The following is a 23,293-nucleotide window of genomic DNA, read 5'->3' as shown; positions in this document are numbered from 1 at the left end:
TGTCTTTATCATCTGAATAATTTCCTGAACCCAAGGCAATACCAGAAATATAGTATATATTCAATAAATCTTTGGTGCATGAAGAAAACTACGAAAGAGCTTCTGCTCTAAGATTTATTTTTTTTAATTTCATCCAGGAAGGTCCAGGATCCTTTAAGATAATAAAGCTGACATAGGATTGACAAAGACAAAATAAAGGTATGTCAAAGGAACCATGCCGGGAAGGGCCTATAGATGATCTGGTCACTAGAATTTTGAATAAATAGAGTGAATCAGGTGGTGGACAAGCCAAGGTAAGAAACAGAAGGTCTGTGGCTCATTCCCCAGTGTCTGACTGCTTACTGAGGCCACTGTGCATAACTTTCCACCTGTCAAGATTCTGGACCCTTTTCTTCTAAGCCCTTGGGATCATCCTGATTACACATTGAATTCATCCAGTCCAATATCCCTCTTTTGACTCTACCCAGTAACCCCTTCAGGCCCAGACATCTTTGTCAGACCTCTCCTTGCTGGCACGAACTTCCCTCCACACTGAAATCATAAAAAGGAATAGGAAAGAGAAAAGGAGCCACCCCAAAAGACAACAAAGGAATAGTCCTAAAAGTAGAAGTAATACAATGTGCTATCATGCAAGGGATGTGCTATAAAAGGGTATAGGCAGACTTCCAAGTAGGGTACGAGTGGTTAAGAGCACGAACTTCGGAGACTCGCTCTGGTAAACAACTCTGCTCTTTGCCAAGTGGGTTAACTTGGCCAAATTATTAATTTCTCTGGGTCCTAGCTTCCATAGATGAGTCAAAACACCACTTACCCTCATGGCAGTTTGTGACGACTAAATCAGTGAATACATTTTAATACCTGGCACACAGTATGTTCTCAAAGTTGGCTAATATGATAATAACATCACTTGGTCCTTGACCCTTTCATAAGCGTATGGACATATATAAAAGATCTTAAAAATTTGCCCTTATAATTACCAAGCCAGTGCCATTTTTCTTTCCAAGGGACCAAAAAAGTATTAGAATATAGGAAAGGCACCTGCGTCACCCTCTTCCTTCACAGTAACACATATTTCTTCCTGGAAGAGAGAGTTTGACAGATTGTGATGTACAGATGTTGTCAAGAGGGCAGAACAACCTTGTAGTAAATCAGTTTTTAATTTGTGTTTTTGGAAAATTGGGAAAACGCTTTAAAATGTTCCAGCGACAGAATACTTTCCCTTTCCTCAGTGGCAGCAACTCCCCCAAAGAGAGCAAGCAGACCTGGTCTTCATCTTGTAGATGGGGGCTGTGGAGCCTCATCTTCCAGTCCCTAGGCTGCACAGCCTTGCCTCCAGTGGAGCCACTCCTGTCGCGTGAAAAAGGCATACCTGTGCCTCCTCTGAGCAGCAGTGCTGAGCACGCCTGGGCTACTGTTTCTGCCCTCACATTGTCTCCCCCGTTCAGTTCAAGCCCCTGGCTGATGACGATGAAAATAAAATGGGAACGGACAAGAATCTGGCATAAGGGATGGAGAGCCATCAAACACAGTTGGGTTTTAGACTTTTCAAAGTTGATGCCAAAGTCAGTAACAAGAAAAGACCAGATGATGAGCTCCTAGGAAGGTGACTCACTGGGCAGAGCACAGGAATCTTGAATGGGAGCCTAGAAGCCTCAGATGGTGAGAGTGCCAGGGAGAGGATTAATGAATAAAAGAAAAAGACAAATCCTGCTCAGAAAAACCAGGCCACCGAACGCACCAAGAAAGACCGAGTGACAAATGAAGTCTCTACAACTCTAGCACAGACTGTGTGTGCAGAAAGTCCACTTTAGGAAAATGCTACTGGGGGACATAAAAGACCTCCGGGGCCAGGTGGCTGAGCAGTTTTAACCTGGAACCAAATAGAGAAGGGAGCTTGCTTGTCAGGTAAGCAGAGGCACTGAGAGAGAGCAGTGCTTGAGCCCCAGGTAGACTGCATTGTTGGCTGGCTGTCCTGCATCCATTCCTTCTTTCTTCCTTCTTAACAAAACCTCAATTTCTTTCCGTGGATTTTTTCTTCCCCTATACAGTCTCTGAGAAGGCTGACCCCATCCCCAGTTCTTAGGATGGGTCTTAGCTGTCTAAAAGCAATCCCGTCCTGCTTTCCAGAGGTTTGGTAAATTGTCGTGTGACCCACTGAGACCAGGGAGAGGTTTCCTGGGGCTTCTGCTAAAGCTCTGCCCTGCCTTCTGGAAGACATTTTGGACATTCCTCAAAGATTGTTTCTTTGTGATGCAAGGCCCAGAGCTGTTGCCAACCTGGGAACGAAGTCAGTCCACTAAGGAGCAAAGAGCTAAAGAAATACAAATATAGGGGGCCAAGGGCCGTGGGATTAGGTCACTCGGAAGCCGTCTTACCTAGCATTTCCAATTTCACAAGCCCATAAAATCCTTCCGGTTGAAGCCAGTTTGATTTCAATGCTTTTGTCATGGGTGATAGAACACCCTGGAAAAGAAGAAAGAGGAAAAGGAGGAGGAATTATATGTAAGACTCGGGAAAAGTATTGCAACTTGCAATAAGTCATACTGCAGCTCAGGTCTAGCTGACTTTGGAAGCCTGTCCTTGCCCACTGTCGTTTCACACTGCCTTTCTCCTGATGAGCCGAGAGAAGCGCATGCTTCATTTCCTGCCTCAGTAGGGTGTGCCCTGGACCTCCACACCAGCTGGTAAAGTAACTTTTGCTTGAGAAAAAAAAGGGCTATATATAAGAGGAAGGGAAAAAGCACTAATCCTGCAACTCAGTCTTGAAAGGAGAAGCCCAGATCCTACGGAGGCGGCGGAGGCAGAAGTGCTGGCTTCCCTTCTGTTCTCTGGCTTCCCTGGGTCATGTTTCATCACAGTGCAAATTCTGGCAGGAACGGGAAGGAAACTTCTAGCAACTCCTGTTCTCAAGGCCTTAGCAGAAACAAGTCGATGGAGCAGATAAAATGCTACCAGTGGAGTCAAATAGGTAGAGAAATGGATGGAGTGCACTTTTGCAAAAAGAGCAGGGAAAGTTGCACCCTTAACTTCATTTGTTTTTATTTTCCTACCCTTTAAGGCAAGTGAAGTAAGGCACATATTCCCCCAAACTTTAAGTCATGGAAATTCAGCATGAACATGCCTTTTTATGCACTAAGTTCTTTTTCCTTGGAAAATGGTTTATTAACTGCAAAGAACACTTTGATAATACAGCTGAACATTCTATGGCCAGGAATGTCGTTACCTAAGATGGAGTTAGCATAAGTAATACAGTTACCTGATGTCATAACAGGTGGAAAGAGGCAAGAGCGTCTATTTTAGAGTAGATTCCCTCCCTGCCCAGCTCAAAAGGTTACCTCCTCCCCCCAAGGCAATGGAGGACAGAGATTCTGATTCCTCCAGCTCCTGGCAGGGAAGAGATGAGTGGGGAGGGGGAGGGAAGGGAGGGCACTCCTGCCCCTCCCATGATGGAGCTCCCATCACTTCCCGGTAACAGAAGGTCTGCATGCCAACACACAGTCCAAGATTTTCATACAAAGGCTGTAACAATGGGTAGAAGTCACATGAGAAACGTATCAGACACCACAATTCCCTTACCTCTCCTTCCATGGGACTCATCTGGAAATACCCAAACTTCGTTATACTCATTGATCTTTTTCTCTTTTTTTTTTTTTTTTTTTTTCTGGCTGTGCTGCACAGCTTGGGGGATCTTAGTTCTTTGACCAGGGATTGAACCCAGGCCCTCAGCAGTGAAAGGGCGGAGTCCAAACCACTGGACTGCCAGGTAATGCCCCCTCATTGATGCTTCTGCTCTGCATTTGTGCTCAGCAGTTACCTGATCTCACTGTGAATTTGTGAGCACAAACCTCAGGTGGGTCCCAGGACTGCCTGGCAATCCTGCTACATTTTCCCTATGCAATTCACTCTCTCACTCTTCCAATTATTCACTTTTCTCTCCTTAGACCTCCAACATTCCCTCCCCTCCTCATTCTCAACCAATGGCTTTGCTTCTTACTTCAATGAGAAAATAGATGCAAACAGAAGAGAATTCCATATCCTCCCATTATCAAATTTACCAATTTTTCATACATAGCAATGGACCTTGTGCTTATCTAGACTCCTGAAAATATATGCAAAACGTCCTGTGTATAAGTATTTTATTCTGAGGAAACGTCCATAGTTTTCATAAAAATCTCAATCAAAACATTTAGCTCCACTATTCTAAGAGCTAGTAATTGCCAACATTTATTGAGCCTTCACTATGTACCTAGTACTGGCATGAATGAGCTAAATTAATTCTTTCTTTTAAAAATAAATTTATTTATTATATTTATTTATTTTTGGCTGCGTTGGGTCTTTGTTGCTGTGCATTGGCTTTCTCTAGTTGTGCCAAGCGAGGGCTGCTCTTCCTTGTGGTGCGCAGGCTTCTCATCGCAGTGGCTTCTCTTGTTGAGGAACGTGGGCTCTAGGCGCATGGGCTTCAGTAGTTGTGGCACGTGGGCTCAGTAGTTGTGGCTCACGGGCTCTAGAGCACAGGCTCAGTAGTTGTGGTGCACGGGCTTAGTTGCTCCATGGCATGTGGGATCTTCCCAGACCAGAGATTGAACCCATGTCCCCTGCATTGGCAGGTGGATTCTTGACCACTGCACCACAAGAGAAGTCCAAGGAATGAGCTAAATTAATTCTCAATGCAATCTTCTGATAAAAATATTATGTACTGAGATACCTATATCACAGGTGGGCAAACTGACGCTCAGATGCTCAGAGAGCTTAGATAACCTATTCAAGGTTGTACAGCTCGAGTTGCAGGGCTGGGATTTGAGCACAGACAGGTGCTAAAGCCCATCACACTAGGAGAACTGGCCACCAAGGGATAAAGGATTTAGGATTATTTTTTCCTTCCCCTCATCTTACCTTTGGAAAACTTATACAAAAACATATATATAAATTCTCATAAAGGAAATGCTATTTTATAGTCAAAATTATTCTAATAAGGCACAAGGCTGGGGGAGGTGAATGGCTTTACTTCATAAGTAATTTAAATGATATATTGTTTTCTACATTGTATATCATTTTTAATGAACTATTATGAGATATTATGCAAATGAGAAGTTATCAGCCTTCTATAAATAACAAAAAAGTACCTCAAATATTTAATCAGTGATTTATAACTGCTCAAGTGATCCAAGAAGGTAATTTAGCCTGTCCCTTGAATTCTGTGTATCTGGACAATTAAAACATTGTTTGGGGGCTTCCCTGATGGCGCAGTGGTTGAGAGTCCGCCTGCCGATGCAGGGGACGCGGGTTCGTGCCCCGGTCCGGGAAGATCCCACGTGCCACGGAGCAGCTGGGCCCGTGAGCCCTGGCTGCTGAGCCTGCGCGTCCGGAGCCTGTGCTCTGCAATGGGAGAGGCCACAACAGTGAGAGGCCTGCATACCGCAAAAGAAAAACAAAAACAACAACAACAACAACAAAAACATTGTTTGGTTTACATTCTAAAAAGCCAAAATGTAGGTCACTACGATACACCCTTACTTGTTACACCTTGGCTGACATTTATCCTCACTTTATGTCTGCAGGTCAAGGGACACATGCTGAAGACATTCAACTGCCCTGCCTTGAAGCTAATTTGTCCTGGTTCTCAATGAAGAAAACTAAATATTGCTCTGAAAATAAGACTGCCAAGATGTAGCCACCTTTCCACTGCTTCATACTGCCTGGTCTTCATTTCTTGCATTGCAGAAGTCACAAGCAACATATCCAACTATTTGGAACAGATAGAAGTATTTTCTTGAGTTTCTACCATTCATCACAATACACAGACAAAGTCTTTGAGAATTCTTATCTTTCCATGTGGTAGGTATGTTCCCAGTTATAAGATGATGAGAGAGGGATTTACTCCAGAAAACTAATCCAGGGAGAAATCTCAGTTCTCATCCTCTGCCTCTTTGTTCAGTTTAAGAAAAAGTTTCCCTACATTAATATTATATCACTATAAAATAATGTACCTATATAGATATTCGAAAGATCTGAGGAAAGACGCATCTGGCTACGCCTATAGCTCCTGGAAAAGACATTACAAGCATATCCACGAGAAAAGTTTTCGCTCTTGTCAATGTACTCCTGGGTGCAAGTTGGCAGTTAAAATTTGGTTTAGTCAAGTTTCTGAGAAGGAGTGGTCCCTGAAGCTTTTAAGGGTCAGGCCAACTGAATTTCAAGAAGTACCCAATCTTCTCTATTAGCATTCTTGTATATAAAATGATTGCATAACTTAGATTTTGCAAAAATGAGATGCATTTCTTTATTTATATATTATAAACAAGGCTTATTAGATGTTCCTTTCACTTAAAAAAAAGTTAAATATCCCCATATTTTTAGAGAAGACTTGAACTTCTGACCCCTCTTCTCATTTAACATGAGGTTTTCAGATTTCTGAAAAGCAATATTGAATGTTTAAGTTTTTCTAGTGGCTGATTTCCAGTCTGGAATTAATTTGGCCTATCTATTTGAAATTACTCTTCTCACTGCAAAATATGTTAGAATAACTTTCCTTTCATTAACTCCAAAATGGCACTGGATGACAACAGCTTTAGCAATACTCATTTCTCTAAAAAAAAAAAAGAGCTATACTACTTAAATTAAGAGAAAATATATCTTTATCAAATTTTCTTTAGTAAAACAAAAAATAACTTAAAGCTGAAAAATAAAAGAAAGACTTTAAAGGGAATTTTTAAAATAATAAAATATAAAGATTAAATGAAGATTAAAATCATTTTATAGATGTATAATAACAGGACAGCTAGCTATAAATATCACTTTTCATGTTCTAAAGATGGTACCAACCAAACCTTCTTAATTAAACAAAAGTTAGAGATATCACGACCAATGATTAGACTAAATTATTTCAGAAACAAGGTAGAGACCCACCATTCTGGATTTTTAACTTAATGGGAGAATATGGGAAGGGAAAAATAAACAAGGTGTCATAATAATGCTAGTGATAAGAGTTTGCTTTTATGTACCAAAATATTGATGAAAGAAGCTCTTCAAATATTAAAAAAGGATGGCATGTATGTAATAAAAACAAACAAGCAAACAAACAATGTCTATCTCAGAAAAACTGACTCAGATATGAGGCAGTTGGGGCTACAAATAAAGCTTCAAGAGAAGAGAAAGTCAAAGAGGAACATATAAGCTCCTCTTGACTCAGGGAAGAAAAAGATCAGAAACATATTTTTCCTTTTATGACATTGAGCTTCTGAACAGTGTTTTGCTTGCCAGAAAAACTGAAAGCAAAGGAAAAAGCATTTTAAAGTGACAAAAAATTTCCCAGCAATGTTATAGATAGACTGATCCCATATATATGGCAATATTTTCTTGAAGACAAAAATTCATCTTGTGCTAATAAATTTACTGCTTTATTTTTCTGCTAAATTTCTGTGCCTTTAGTTTCAATGTTTTTGAAGCATTGCTCAGTTACGTAAGTTGTAAAAGCAATTGTTAATGTGAAAAATTAATGATGTTTATAATATTATGTTGATATACACTGAGGCAAGCTCAACCTTTTATAAAAATGTAATAGCTTACTAAACCTTTCTTATAAATACATTTATTCAAAACATGTGAAGGTCTAATTTATCTTAATGGTGTTAAGGCAATATTAACTTGATCATCTACGTAATACTAACTTGAACAGTAGAATTTTTTTCTGTTTCAATCTTGTAATTTTTAAGAAAATTATTGAGATTTAATTGACATAAAACACTGTATTAGCTCAAGGTATACATTGTATACACTACAATATACTAATAACATTGTATTAGTTCAAGTTATACAACATGACTATTTGATGTATGTATATACTGTGAAATGATTACCACAATGAGTTTACTTAACATCCACAATTTTTTTTCTTGTGATGAGAACTTTTAAGATCTACTCTCTTAGTAACTTTCAAATATACAATAGTGTATTATTGACAATAGTCACCATGCTATACAATACATCCTCCGATGTCTCTTTGCTAAGGGCACTAATCTCATTCCTGAGGGTTTCAGCCTCATGACCTAATTACCTCCCCAAATCCCCACCTCCTAATAGCATCACATTTGGGATCAGGATTTCAACTTATGAATTGGGGATGAGGGGACAAAAACATTTAGACCATAGCAGTGCTAGAATTGACAGAAGTTAGAGGCTCAGAATAGAGGAGTCTAGGGAAGAAGCCAGAATGACTATGTGGTTTCTGAGAAATTGATTCTGGCCATTGAATTAGGGTAAAATCATTTTTAATGGGAAACTGAAGAGTTTCATTTTGGAATTTTCCAAATTTAATTCACCTGTTGTACATCTGACTAGCAACCTGAAACAAAGGTCCGAGGTTTAGCAGAGAACTAGGAATTGGATTTGTATCAGAGAAATGTTCACCAAAGAGAAAAAGATTTAAAAATAGTGGGTACAGTAAAGATTGCCCAAAAAAATATGGAAAGAAAAAGCTAAGGATACAGCCCTTAAAGACTACATAAAAAGGGGAGATTAGATGAAGGAAGTATAAAATGTATTGGAATCATCAAAGAATGGACTGCCCAAAGGGAGTTGTGATCTGAAACACTGGGACCCAAAGAAGGAATCCAAAGAAAGAATGATTTCAACCTAGATGGGAAGGATGGTGGGCTGCTTAACTTTATGTCAACTCCATTGGGCTAAAGGATGCCCAGATAATTGGTAAAACATTATTTCTGGATGTGTCTGTGAGGGTGTTTCCGGAAGCGATTAGCATTTGAAATGGTAGACTGTGCTCTCCAGTGCAGGAGGGCATCACCCAATCCATTAAGGGTCTGAATAGAACAAAAAGGGCAGAAGAAGGGAATCTGCTCTCTCTGCCTGAGCCTGGACATCCACATCCTCCTGCCCTCAGTCGGGGGAGGCTCCTGGTTTTTAGGCCTCTGACTTGTGCTGAATTATAGCATGGGATTTCCTAGTCCTCCAGCTGGCTGTCAGCAGACCATGGGCCTTCTCAGCCTCTATAATTGCATGAGCCAATTCCTATAATAAACCATATATATATATGTGTGTGTATATGATATATAATCATTAAATCATTATATATATATATATTGGTTTTGTTTCTCTGGACAACTCTGACCAACACAAGGGGTCTTCTGAGATGGGCAAGATGGAGGCTTGCTGGGGAAATTTGTGACTCCCACACAAAACAGAATAACAGAACGAAAAGGGGTGGGAGGGAGAGAGAGAGAGAACACTGATGACAAGGAATCCTCCAGAAGCAGTAGGGGCGGGGCAGGTCTCTCTCTTTCCTCTCTTCCCATCCCCCAGCAGCCTGACCCTGCAGGTAAGTGGTTTTGGGAAAGCAGCAGAGGCAGAGGAGATCTGACAGTCCTGAGCTGGGAAACTGGAAGCAGGCCACCGGGGATCACGCCCAGAGGAATCACACGCCAAGTGGACAGCACACAACCTACAGGGGCTCCACGGGCTCCCGTTAGCAGTATGTGCAGAAGGGCTTGGCACCCCATGAGGGCAGCAAGCAAGAGGGCAGGCAGGGCTGGAAGGGGGTGAGCTGAGCCATCGAGATCAAGGCTCTCAGAGTCCTCAACTAAAACTTCCGGAGGAACAAAGCAGTGGCCTGAGATAACACACTGAGAACAGAGTCTGAGAGCAGAAGAGAGGCCACATTTTGTAACGCCTGGCAACAGCCATGATGCCAGGGAAGCTTTCCTGGACCACTCCCACCTCTTACAAAGGAACTCCTAAAAATACAGGAAAACTCAGCACATTTTGCCTTGAGTAACACAGAGGATGGTGTTGGGATCCCACGCAAATATAAGAAAAAAGGAGGAATGGCCCAACTCATATACTGGGACAACTACCACATTCCAGGAAAAAATACGTGGGTCCTAGAACAACTGATGGCTGCAATCTAATATTTCAGAATTAGATAAAATAAATTAAGAAAATGGGAGAAGCTATGAAGGAACAGCATAACACTCACAAATGGTGCACCGACAACACAAGGATATGAACACAGAGCTGGCAAAGCTCATAGGCTACCAAGCAGAAGAGAAAGGGCACAGAAATGGCAGAGAGGGACCCTGGACACAAATGTCACAGACGTCACCATTTACAACCCCGTTCTCACTTAGAGAACAAATAGGGGCTAAATCCCTAGCTGATGAAACCTCTGTGGCTCTGTCTTGGATTCGCCCCTGCCTGCCTTTGCCTGTCCCCACCAACAGCATTACGGAGCCTCCTCTGTATCATCCCTTAAGTGTTCCTTCTTGTCTCACATACTCTCTCTAACGCTCGCAGAGCCATTCTCTATGCACGTGTCTGGTATTATTACTTTCAGCAACAAAGCCCATGGTGTCCATGCTCTACAAAGAATGAAAAGTCTTAACCTCGACATCCTTGTTGTTCCCTCAAAATCCTCCATCCCACTCCAAGCAGTAAGTAATAATTCAGACTTTGGCTACAGAAGTGACATTTGGCAACTAACAGTTTCCCTTAGCAAATGATCGCAGGATAAATGGAATAAATGTGACGTGCACGGAGTCAACTGGCAGATGATGTGGGTTTTATTTATTTATTTTAAACATCTTTATTGGGGTATAATTGCTTTACAATGGTTTGTTAGTTTCTGCTTTATAACAAAGTGAATCAGTTATACATATACATATGTTCCCATATCTCTTCCCTCTTGCGTATCCATCCCTCCCACCCTCCCTATCCCACCCCTCTAGGTGGTCACAAAGCACCGAGGTGATCTCCCTGTGCTATGTGGCTGTTTCCCACTAGCTATCTATTTTACGTTTGGTAGTGTATATATGTCCATGCCACTCTCTCACTTTGTCACAGCTTACCCTTCCCCCTCCCTGTATCCTCAAATGCATTCTCTAGTAGGTCTGTGTCTTTGTTCCCGTCTTGCCCCGGGGCTCTACATGACGATTTTTTTCTTTTTTTTAGATTCCATATATATGTGTTAGCATACGGTATTTGTTTTTCTCTTTCTGACTTACTTCACTCTGTATGACAGATTCTAGGTCCATCCACCTCACTACAAATAACTCAATTTCGTTTCTTTTTATGTCTGAGTAATATTCCGTTGTATATATGTGCCACATCTTCTTTATCCATTCATCTGTTCATGGACACTTAGGTTGCTTCTATGTCCTGGCTATTGTAAACAGAGCTGCAATGAACATTTTGGTACATGACTCTTTTTGAATTATGGTTTTCTCAGGGGATATGCCCAGTAGTGGGATTGCTGGGTCATATGGTAGTTCTATTTGTAGTTTTTTAGGGAACCTCCATACTGTTCTCCATAGTGGCTGTATCAATTTACATTCCCACCAACAGTGCAAGAGGGTTCCCTTTTCTACACACGCTTCCAGTAATTATTGCTTGTAGATTTTTTGATGATGGCCATTCTGACCAGTGTGAGATGATATCTCATTGTAGTTTTGATTTTCATTTCTCTAATGATTAATGATGTTGAGTATTCTTTCATGTGTTTGTTGGCAAAGCGTATATCTTCTTTGGAGAAATGTTTATTTAAGTCTTCTGCCCATTTTTGGATTGGGTTGGTTTTTTTTTTTTTTTGATATTGAGCTGCATTAGCTGCTTGTAAATTTTGGAAATTAATCCTTTGTCAGTTGCTTCATTTGCAAATATTTTCTCCCATTCTGAGGGCTGTCTTCTCATCTTGTTTATGGTTTCCTTTGCTGTGCAAAAGCTCTGAAGTTTCATTAGGTCCCATTTGTTTTTTTTTGTTTTTTTTTCCATTTCTCTAGGAGAAAAGAACCTTGCTGTGATTTATGTCATAGAGTGTTCTGCCTATGTTTTCCTCTAAGAGTTTGATAGTGTCTGGCTTTACATTTAGGTCTTTAATCAGTTTTCAGTTTATTTTTGTGTATGGTGTTAGGGAGTATTCTAATTTCATTCTTTCACATGTAGCTGTCCAGTTTTCCCAGCACCACTTATTGAAGAGGCTGTCTTTCTCCACTGTATATTCTTGCCTCCTTTATCAAAGATAAGGTGACCATATGTGTGTGGGTTTATCTCTGGGCTTTCTATCCTGTTCCATTGATCCATATTTCTGTTTTTGTGCCACTACCATACTGTCTTGATTTCTGTTGCTTTGTAGTATAGTCTGAAGTCAGGGAGCCTGATTCCTCCAGCTCATTTTTTTTTTTTTTGCCTCAAGATTGCTTTGGCTATTCGGGGTCTTTTGTTTTTCCATACAAATTGTGAAACTTTTTGTTCTAGTTCTGTGAAAAATGCCAGTGGTAGTTTGATAGGGATTGCATTGAATCTGTAGATTGCTTTCTGTAGTAGAGTCATTTTCAGAATGTTGATTCTTCTAATCCAAGAACATGGTATATCTCTCCATCTACTTGTATCATCTTTAATTTCTTTCATCAGTGTCTTATAATTTTCTGCATACAGGTCTTTTGTCTCCTTAGGTAGGTTTATTCCTAGATATTTTATTCTTTTTGTTGCAGTGGTAAATGGGAGTGTTTTCTTAATTTCACTTTCAGATTTTTCATCATTAGTGTATAGGAATGTAAGATATTTCTGTGCATTGATTTTGTATCCTGCTACTTTACCAAATTCATTGATTAGCTCTAGTAGTTTGCTGGTAGCATCTTTAGGATTCTCCATGTATAGTATCATGTCATCTGCAAACAGTGACAGCTTTACTTCTTCCTTTCCAATTTGGATTCCTTTTATTTCCTTTTCTTCTCTGATTGCTGTGGCTAAAACTTCCAAATCTATGTGGAATAATAGTGGTGAGAGTGGGCAACCTTGTCTTGTTCCTGATCTTAGTGGAAATGGTTTCAGTTTTTCACCATTGAGGATGATGTTGGCTGTGGGTTTGTCATATATGGCCTTTATTATGTTGAGGAAAGTTCCCTCTAGGCCTACTTTCTGGAGGGTTTTTATCATAAATGGTTGTTGAATTTTGTCAAAAGCTTTCTCTGCGTCTATTGAGATGATCATATGGTTTTTCTTCTTCAATTTGTTAATATGGTGTATCACATTGATTAATTTGTGTATATTGAAGAATCCTTGCATTCCTGGGATAAACCCCACTTGATCATGGTGTACGATCCTTTTAATGTGCTGTTGGATTCTGTTTGCTAGTATTTTGTTGAGGATTTTTGCATCTGTGTTCATCAGTGATATTGACCTGTAGTTTTCTTTCTTTGTGACATCTTTGTCTGGTTTCGGCATCAGGGTGATGGTGGCCTTGTAGAATGAGTTTGGGAGTGTTCCTTCCTCTGTTGTATTTTGGAAGAGTTTGAGAAGGTTAGGTGTTAGCTCTTCTCTAAATGTTTGATAGAATTCACCTGTGAAGCCATCTGGTCCTGGGCTTTTGTCTGTTGGAAGATTTTTTTATCACAGTTTCAATTTCAGTGCTTGTGGTTGGTCTGTTCATATTTTCTATTTCTTCGTGGTTCAATCTCAGAAGGTTGTGCATTTCTAAGAATTTGTCCATTTCTTCCAGGTCATCCATTTTATTGGCATATAGTTGCTTGTAGTAATCTCTCATGATCCTTTGTATTTCTGCAGTGTCAGTTGTTACTTCTCCTTTTTCATTTCTAATTCTATTGATTTGAGTCTTCTCCCTTTTTTTCTTGATGAGTCTGGCTAATGCATTTATTAATTTTGCTTATCTTCTCAAAGAACCAGCTTTTACTTTTATTGATCTTTGCTATTGTTTCCTTCATTTCTTTTTCATTTACTTCTGATCTGATCTTTATGATTTCTTTCCTTCTGTTAACTTTCGGGTTTTTTTGTTCTTCTTTCTCTAATTGCTTTAGGTGTAAGGTTAGGTTGTTTATTTGAGATGTTTCTTATTTCTTAAGGTAGGATTGTATCACTATAAACTTCCCTCTTAGAACTGCTTTTGCTGCATCCCATAGGTTTTGGGTTGTTGTGTTTTCATTATCATTTGTTTCTAGGTATTTTTTGATTTCCTCTTTGATTTGTTCAGTGATCTCTTGGTTATTAAGTAGTGTATTGTTTAGCCTCCATGTGTTTGTATTTTTTACAGATTTTTTCCTGTAATTGATATCTAGTCTCATAGCGTTGTGGTCGGAAAAGATACTTGATACAATTTCAATTTTCTTAAATTTACCAAGGCTTGATTTGTGACCCATGATATGATCTATCCTGGAGAATGTTCCATGAGCACTTGAGAAGAATGTGTATTCTGCTGTTTTTGGATGGAATGTCCTATAAGTATCAGTGAAGTCCATCTTGTTTAATGTATCATTTAAAGCCTTTGTTTCCTTATTTATTTTCAGTTTTGATGATCTGTCTATTGGTGAAAGTGGGGTGTTAAAGGCCCCTGCTATGACTGTTTTACTGTCGATTTCCCCTTTTATGGCTGTTAGTATTGGCCTTATGTATTGAGGTGCTCCTCTGTTGGGTGTATAAATATTTACAATTGTTATATCTTCTTCTTGGATTGATCCCTTGATCATTATGGAGTGTACTTCTTTGTCTCTTGTAATAGTCTTTGTTTTAACTTCTATTTTGTCTGATATGAGAATTGCTACTCCAGCTTTCTTTTGATTTCCATTTGCATGGAATATCTTTTTCCATCCCCTCACTGTAAGTGTGTATGTGTCCCTAGGTCTGAAGTGGGCCTCTTGTAGACAGCATATATATGGGTCTTATTTTTGTATCCATTCAGGCAGTCTATGTCTTTTGGTTAGAGCATTTAATCCATTTACATTTAAGGTAATTATCGACATGTATGTTCCTATTACCATTTTCTTAATTGTTTTGGGTTTGTTAATGTAGGTCTTTTCCTTCTCTTGTTTTTCCTGCCTAGAGAAGTTCCTTTAGCATTTGCTGTAATGTTGGTTTGGTGGTGCTGAATTCTCTTAGCTTTTGCTTGTCTGTAAAGGTTTTAATTTCCCCATCAAATCTGAATGAGATCCTTGCTGGGTAGAGTAATCTTGGTTGTAGGTTTTTCTCCTTCATCACTTTAAATATGTCCTGCCACTCCCTTCTGGCTTGCAGAGTTTCTGCTGAAAGATCAGCTGTTAACCTTATGGGGATGATGTGGGTTTTAAAACTCTCTTTCGTGTATGTTGAATTGACCTTAAGTAAGCAATAATTGGAATAATTGAAGTCCAAATATCATGTGTATCACAAGTAGCCATATTTAGCCACTTGCACTGTCATGACAATGACAATCAGAGAGTGTGGTGGCATTATAAAGTTCCAGGGACACCAGTAGTTCCAGATGGAAGCATTTCCCCTTGGGATCTCCTCTCTTTTCTGCGCACTGTACGGCCTCCCAGCAGCCTGAATTTCACAAGGTAGAATGCTCCATTGCCAAAATGTGGTACCATGTCAAAAAGGCCAAGAGAAGTCACTGCGGGAAAAAAATATTTTTCAGCATGCAAGGAATAATGCTGTGATTCTTTTTAAGTAAGAAACATCTCTGATTTTGTAAACCAGATGATAGAAATCTTAATTCCCCTATCCCTCTCGGCCCTATTCTTTATTTTTAAAGTTTCACTCTGAATTTTTCCCTTAGTTAGGGATATTAAAGCCACCTTGACACTTGGAAAGCTATGATGATTTAATTAGCACATAACTGAACTTAATATCTAAACCAAGAGTTTCTAAAGCCTGATGGATTTTATTCTAAAGATGACAGTACGTGTCCCCCAAACAGTTCCCTGCCACCGTGTGGTTAAGAGCCTGACCTCTTAGGATTAAAGTTGGTGATGATGAACTTCCAACTTTGCTCATAAAAGTCTAAGTAAAGTTCAGGTAACATGATCCAACACTGATAAAATAAGATGGCATTTCTGATCACATCACAGAAGCTGGGCAGGACCATTCAAGGTTCCCTGTATGCAGGTTGCAACAGTACACACTGCAGATGTAACATACAAGCAACAAGAATCCCACCAATTTTAATTTAGTGGAATAAAAACTTGTGAGAATGGCACCAAAATTCAAACCAGATGATGGCTCAGTTAGTGGAGGTGGGGGCCAAGTGCAATCGGGATGGTTTAAAATAGTTCATTTTCTATATAAAGAAAGGTTTATATAGAAACCTTTCTATATAAGGTTCTCCACCACAAAAAAAAAATGTCCAGCAAAATTTTATTTAGAGGTAAACAGAAAATTCACAGATATTATCATTTATTTTCTGCATTGGTATAAATTTTTACATTCCTGTGTAAAAGAGAATTACTCTGTTGTACTATAGAACTGTTTCATTTCTTTTCTTTCTTAATTTTTTTTTTTTGGTTTGTTTGTGGTATGCGGGCCTCTCACTGTTGTGGCCTCTCCCGTTGCGGAGCACGGGAGTGTAAAGCAAACTTTACACTCGGGGAGCCATAATGTTTACACTGAACTTAGCAGAGCCTTCTCATCCTTGGTCAGGAAAGTATCATGATGGAATCCATCCAGCCTTGTGGGAGGTCCTTGGGCTGCTGAGGTCATTGGTGTCTGTTGAATGGCTTGTGGAAGTCGTGCTGCCTTGGGTAGGGGGTTAAAATCGTTCTCGAGAGGAAAGTCTCTGTCTGGAGAGAAAATGAGTTTAGCTCTGAGGTCCTTGTTTTCCTTTCAATCAGAATTAGGAAATGCTTCCTGCTCTTCCAATAACATGGTGGATGAGAAGACGTCTACTGGAGACTGTCTAAGCTGTAAGGTTATAGCAGCTGCGACGCACGAGTCTTTGATATAAATGATCCAGTCAATACAAGGTATAAATGCAAGCTCTGTATTGGATGGTGCGACTACAAACCACAAGCACTATGGAAAAAATGCAAAAGAATTCATTGCTAATTACTATGAAAATGCAAACGTGGTCTTTATCAAGGGCAGGAAAGCCCTGACTCTGCCCAGGAGAGACAGAGGAGGAAGAAATGAAGGGACACTTCAGCCAACACACTGCACTTTGTTTTGTCCTAAACAGAATACACATGAATACATTAACAGCATGGGAGCCAGCCAGCAATACCATTATCCACAGGAGTGTAGAAAGTGTGTGAAAACTGTTTGAGTCTCTCAGGAAATTCAGGTTAGCATGAGATTATAAATACCTCTTCCCCCCCGCCCTCCCCACCATCAGAGCATGAGGACCTTTGCACGAATTATCAAGGCACAGAAATACAGTCCTGGTATTAAGGACAGCCTATAAAAATGGGCTCAAAACAAGATTCGCAGGAAACAATTTGTGGCAACACAGTTTAGCCTGTTACCAAGTAGAAAGCCTGATGAGCACCTTCTTGCACTTAAGCCATGAGACAAGAAAATCAGACTGAATAGATTTTATAAAATCCCTAAATGACAGCTAACATACCTTTCCTTGGGAAAAGCAAAGAAATAAGCCATTAACTTTTTTTTTTATCCCTAACTTAGCCAGCATCCAAAATGTTGTGCCACTCAGGATATTTATCCCACCATCCTTTGCACAAATACAGATTTCCATGAAATCAATTAACCTGAGGGGTGAAAGGGGTCTTGGAGGTCATGAAGCCCAACCCCCTCCCCCTCCAACACTCCCACAGCCAGGAGATTATCCAGCCTGTGTTCAAAAACCTCCACTTGGGGAGCTTACCACTGTTTCAGGCAGCCCCTTCCACTGATGAAGAGTGACAGTTATTAGAATGTCCTAAGAGCAGACTGAGATCCGCCTCCTGGTAATTTCCACCCACTGGTGCTAGTTTTGTCCTCTGAAGCATTTCAGAGCCGAGCTCCCTCATTATCCCCATGACAACTCTTCAAGTACTTGAAGGCAGTAAGAGCCTTCTTCACCCAGGCTGTACATCCCCGGTTATCACACCTCTTCATTTAGAGATAAACCGTTCATTCCCCCAGGACACTAACCTTGACTATATCCTACTTGGTCAATGTCCGTGTTAAAATACACTGACCAGAATGTGATACCATATTACCTTTGGGCCCTGGTGCGAAGGCTTCTGCCCTTTTCGTGGAACTAAGACCCCTCAAGACCCGCAGTGCCGCCAAAACAAAAGAAAAAAAAAGGCAACTGAAAAAAGAACTATAGAAAGAAAGGGTACTATGTCACCAGGAAAATAACAGCCCAACCAGACTTAAGTGCACAAAGCAAAAAGGGAAGAAATGGGATGTAAAACCAGACTTAAGTGCACAAAGCAAAAAGGGAAGGAATGGGATGTAAAGCTTCAGAATCTATTTGAAGAAGTTGGACTTTTTTTTTTTTTTTTTTTTGCTGTACGCGGGCCTCTCACTGCTGTGGCCTCTCCCATTGCGGAGCACAGGCTCCGGACGTGCAGGCTCAGCGGCCATGGCTCACGGGCCCAGCCGCCCCACGGCATGTGGGATCTTCCTGGACCGGGGCACGAACCCGTGTCCCCTGCATCGGCAGGCGGACTCTCAACCACTGCGCCACCAGGGAAGCCCTGGACATGTTTTAATAAATGCTTACTGATTACGCTAATTATATAAACTTGACAAATCACCTAGTCATGGCTGAGGACTTTTTTACTCAGTGTGGGAATCTCTGAGATATTCATTTCCATACTCTTAATATAGTCATATAAAATTGTGGCCACACAAAAACAGAACAGCCATCGTGAAAAAGAGGTAACAAATGCTGGAGAGGGTGTGGAGAAAAGGGAACCCTCTTGCACTATTGGTGGGAATGTAAACTGGTGCAGCCACTATGGAGAATAGTATAGAGGTTACTCAAAAATTAAAGTAGAAGTAACATACCATCCAGAAATTGTACTTCTGGGAATATATCCAAAGGAAACAAAAACACTAACTTGAAAAAATCTGTACCCTCATGTTCACAGCAGCATTATTTACAATAGCCAAGATATGGAAGCAACTTAGGTGTCCATCCAAGGATATGTATATATATAGTAGATATATATATATAGTAGATATATATATATAGTAGATATATATATCTATATATATGGTAGAATATTATTCGGTCATAAAAAACAATTTGCAACCACACACATGGATGGACCTTGAGGGCATTATGCTAAATGAAATAAGTCAGACAGAGAAAGACAAATACTGTGTGATGTCACTTCTATGTGGAATCTGAAAACAAAACAAAACTCATCAAAAAAGAGATCAGATTTGTGGTTACCAGAGACAGGGGCCTGGAGGTAGGGGAAATGGATGAAGGTAGTCAGAAGGTACAAACTGTCAGTTATAAGATAAATAAGGACTAGGGATGTAATGTACAGCATGATGCCTATAGCTAACACTAAATCCTAAGAGTTCTCATCACAAGGAAAAACATTTTTTTTTCTTTTTTGGCTTTTTCTTTTTTTATTATATCTATATGAGATGACAGATATTAACTAAACTTACTGCAGTAATCACAATATATGTAAGTCAAACCATTATGCTGTATACCTTAAACTTATAGAGTTACATATATATGTATATTATATATGTATATATATATATATATATATATATCAGTTATATCTCAATAAAACTGGAAAGAAAAACTAGAGGTATAGTGTATATATATATTTTGGCAAACACAATAACAGCTAAGATACTTTATTTCATACTATTCATATGTCAGGCGCTGTACTAAGTGCTTTACATGAATGAACTCATTTAATACTTATAATGTCCATATGAAGTAGGAATTGCTATTTTCTCCTTTTCATAGAAGAAACTGAGGCACAGAGAGGTTAAGGAACTGGCCCAAGATCACACAGCTAGTGAGCAGGAGAATTAAGACTTGAACCTAAATTCTGGTTCCACAGCGAATTTGCTACACCATGCTGCCTCTCACATTAAACATGCAGTTACTTAGTCTAACAACCTGTTTATAACCTTACTTATTCAAGCTTTTAAAAAGCTGTTTTTAGCCTACAGGATGAGCTCAAGCTACTTTTGGGGTTTATATCTATCTGTTCATCTTCCAGAACGTTTACGCTATTCTGGATACTGATTAAGGGGCTCATTTAATGCGCTGAATCCCAAGAACTCTGAATCACCATGGAGAACAAGTCATTTCTCTATGGCTAACCACAGGAAAACTTGCCGGTGGTAAAAGTATATCTATAGACCATACACAGTTCCCCTCATCCCTCCTCTAGAGCAGTGTTCGTAATTAACAGAGACTCAAAGATGCCACTCCCTCCCCACTTCCAGGATGGCTCACAGCTGAATGACTATAGACAGATAAAAATGTAACCTGCTGTGAAAATCTCCAGGAAAGAAAATTCCACAGCCACCCCCAGGTAACAAATCCCCTGGCCTGACCCCTTGGAGTCACGCCTATTCATCAAACGAGAAAGTTTATTTACAGACTTGCAATGAAACGTCTTTGTGCTCATTTCCTCAGAGGCCCTCAGGTCCCTGAAAACCTGCTTTGTTCCCCAGCAGCTGGCACCGGCTCATTCTACGATCACTTAATTGGGTTGTGATCTTGTTTTCTGGTCCTGAGTCTTCTGCCACCAAGGAAACTTGCTGAAGTTAGTAGACCCAGCAGAGGAGACTTAAGGGAATTTGGTCCCCCAAAAGAGAGATGTTCTCACTGACCAAAAATCTGCGCAGACATACAGATCCAAGGTTGCACCAACCCCGGAGGCTTGCCCTCCTGGTAGGTCCTCCACCTTCCTCTCCATGTCAGCTAAGCTGTCTGCTCTGACTGATCCATCTTTTGGGGGGCTCACTGACTTTTCAAGTCCTCACACACTCGCAGGACTGGGCTACACTGGGTAAGAGAGCCTCAAAGTCTGAATGGCAAGGAGCTTCCAGACTCCTGTAGTGAACACTCTTGCGCAGATCCTCAGGGCACAGCTGGGCCCGCTGCGTCCTCCCACCAGAAGGAGAGGAGCATAGGACACAGTCATCCCTCCCTTCATCTCATACTGACGAGACAGAAAGGAAGGGGGCAGGGCACAGCCTTTAAAAGAAGGACACGGCTGTGGAGGATATGACACAAACGGGTTAGAACCTACTAGGTCCAAGATGGCAGAAGCTTCGACTTCCTGTAGACCTTGAGCCGCATTATATGCTCATTATAATACAATAGCATCTAAATGACACACCCACAGACACCATGACAGTTCTGAGGCCAACCATAAAAGGCCAAATAGTGGGCGGTGGCCCAGTTCCCGGAAAGCCCTGCCCCTTCCCCAGAATAATTGGAATAATCCTCCCACTCAGCCTGTGCAATTACCCAGCCCATATTTCGGGGCCCCTCTTGCCTTTTGAGATGGACCGCATTCTATCCGTGGAGTGTATCTCCCAGGGCCACTCTCATCTTCTGAGACGGCCCATACTCTGTCTGTGGAGTGTGTATCGCTCTCAATAAATCTACTTTTTACCTATCACTTTGCCTCTCGCTGAATTCTTTCTGTGCTGAGATATAAAGAACCTGAGCTTCATTAAGTCCTGAGATCAAGTGAGTGATTTCAAGGAAAAGACAGTGGGTTCGAGTCGAGCCCATGGGTTCAAGCCCCGATCTGAGTTTTGGCTGGGATCGAATCCCATCTGAGGCACGATTGGGTTTGAGTCCCAATCTGAGGAGTGTGGCTTCAGCTGGGGGTTGCACACCCACCCAAAAGTTCTCCTGGTATTGCTGCGTCTGGGAGGTGAGTATCCCACTATGAATGACTCCACTCAGAACAGTAGAGCCTCACATCACCAGCCTCTCCCAACTCCAACCAGCCCCTGAATGCCAGGGCCAAGTCCATAGCACAGCTCAGCTTTTATTTTGAAGGCTCTAGTTCTAGCTTGCCAGGGTAGCTACCTTTATTGATCACCGACTCAGTGCCAAACTTCATACTAGCTGCCTTATTATATAAGTCTTAATCTGCACACACAGCACACGAAGAAGGTATTACTATTCCTATTTTACAGATATTGAAAAGGAAGCACAGAGGGTAAATAACTTACCTAAGTCATGGTGCTGGAGGGTTTCAGAGAGGGGATTGGATCTGAAAACCGGTTACCTCCAAGTCCTACATCTTGCCCCAAGCTGCCACCTTGGGGAGGTCAGGTGAGCTCTGAGAGGTGCTCTGACCCAGAACACGGAAGCCAATGTTGGAGCTGGGAAAGACAAGAGATGCAGGGTGTGGCTCTGGGCAGCAATACTTTTTAATCTGCTTTTTCTAAGTGACGCTGCTATTATTTCAGGGTTTTTCCAACCATCTTTTAGGATAGAATGAGGAATGGGTCATCGACCTTAGGAGGCCAAAGCACCTCACCTTCTAGCTCTGCCTTTAGAGCCTCTTTCTTGGGGAGCATAACCCAGGTTAGCATCCCCCAAAGTGTGTTTAGGGAAATAAGGTTCCTGAGAAGTAACTTCTTCAGAAAGTAAAAAAGCTTATTTAGTTTTGTGTAATGCAACAGTTCAAAGCCTTTTTTCCATACAACACCTGGCACCCTGCAGAAGCGACAGCTCCCAGAGCACAGGGTGACAAGGGCTGCGAAGCAATATCCCCCAAGGCAATCCCGATGTCCAAATGTGAATTAGCCTCTCAGGTGATGATTCCACCAGAGCCTGCTGCAGGCGCTGTGGGTGTGAAGAGCTAGACAGGTGCCATGTTCTGATGACTAATCAGGGGAGTCATTAACTCCTCTGAGCCTCAGTTTCCTCATCTGTGAAATGGAAGAAGCATGAAGTTGTCTCGGGGATTAATGAAATAAGGCATTGAATGGGTTAATATAACTGCCTGACACATAATAAGACACAGGAATGTTAGCGATTACCTTTTAAAATCATATGAAAAGCTGGAGGTAAAGTTACATGAGATTTGTGGAAATACTCTATAAACCCAATAACACTATGTAAATGTCAATTAGTATCAAACACTTCCTGGTCTCTGTAAAATGCCACAGTTTCAGGTACAGTTTTCTGTGTGCACAGAAAATACCCAGTTGCTGAAGGCTGATCACTCAGCTTGTTAAGGTTTCATTATTCTCATGGTCCTGACCCACAATGGAAAGAAACAAAAGTCCTCCTTTTCCCCTTCTATAAATGGAAATTACTTTTCAAGAGGCCACTTCCTTTTGGAGTGAGAAGTGGAAGTGCTTGGGTAGGGGTCTTTGTAATAAATAAAGTGTATGAAAACTAAGAACATTTGTGCACATCATAAGAAAGTTTTAATATAGTAATCTGCAAGGATCTTTAGAATTTTTTGTTCAGGTGGTCAGTTTCTAGCTATACACTAGAATTTCAAATATCCATGGAAACAGGCCCTGGGAAATAATGCACTGTGTGAATATTCCGCAGCAGGCCAAGCATGGAGCTTCTAGAAGCAGCGGTGGGCCCACTCTCTTTATACAT

This window comes from Mesoplodon bidens (assembly GCF_964165515.1).
Source record: "Mesoplodon bidens genome assembly, chromosome: 12".
Lineage (NCBI taxonomy): Eukaryota > Metazoa > Chordata > Mammalia > Artiodactyla > Ziphiidae > Mesoplodon > Mesoplodon bidens.
The sequence above is the reverse complement of the archived record's forward strand: the minus strand, read 5'-3'. Positions refer to the sequence as shown.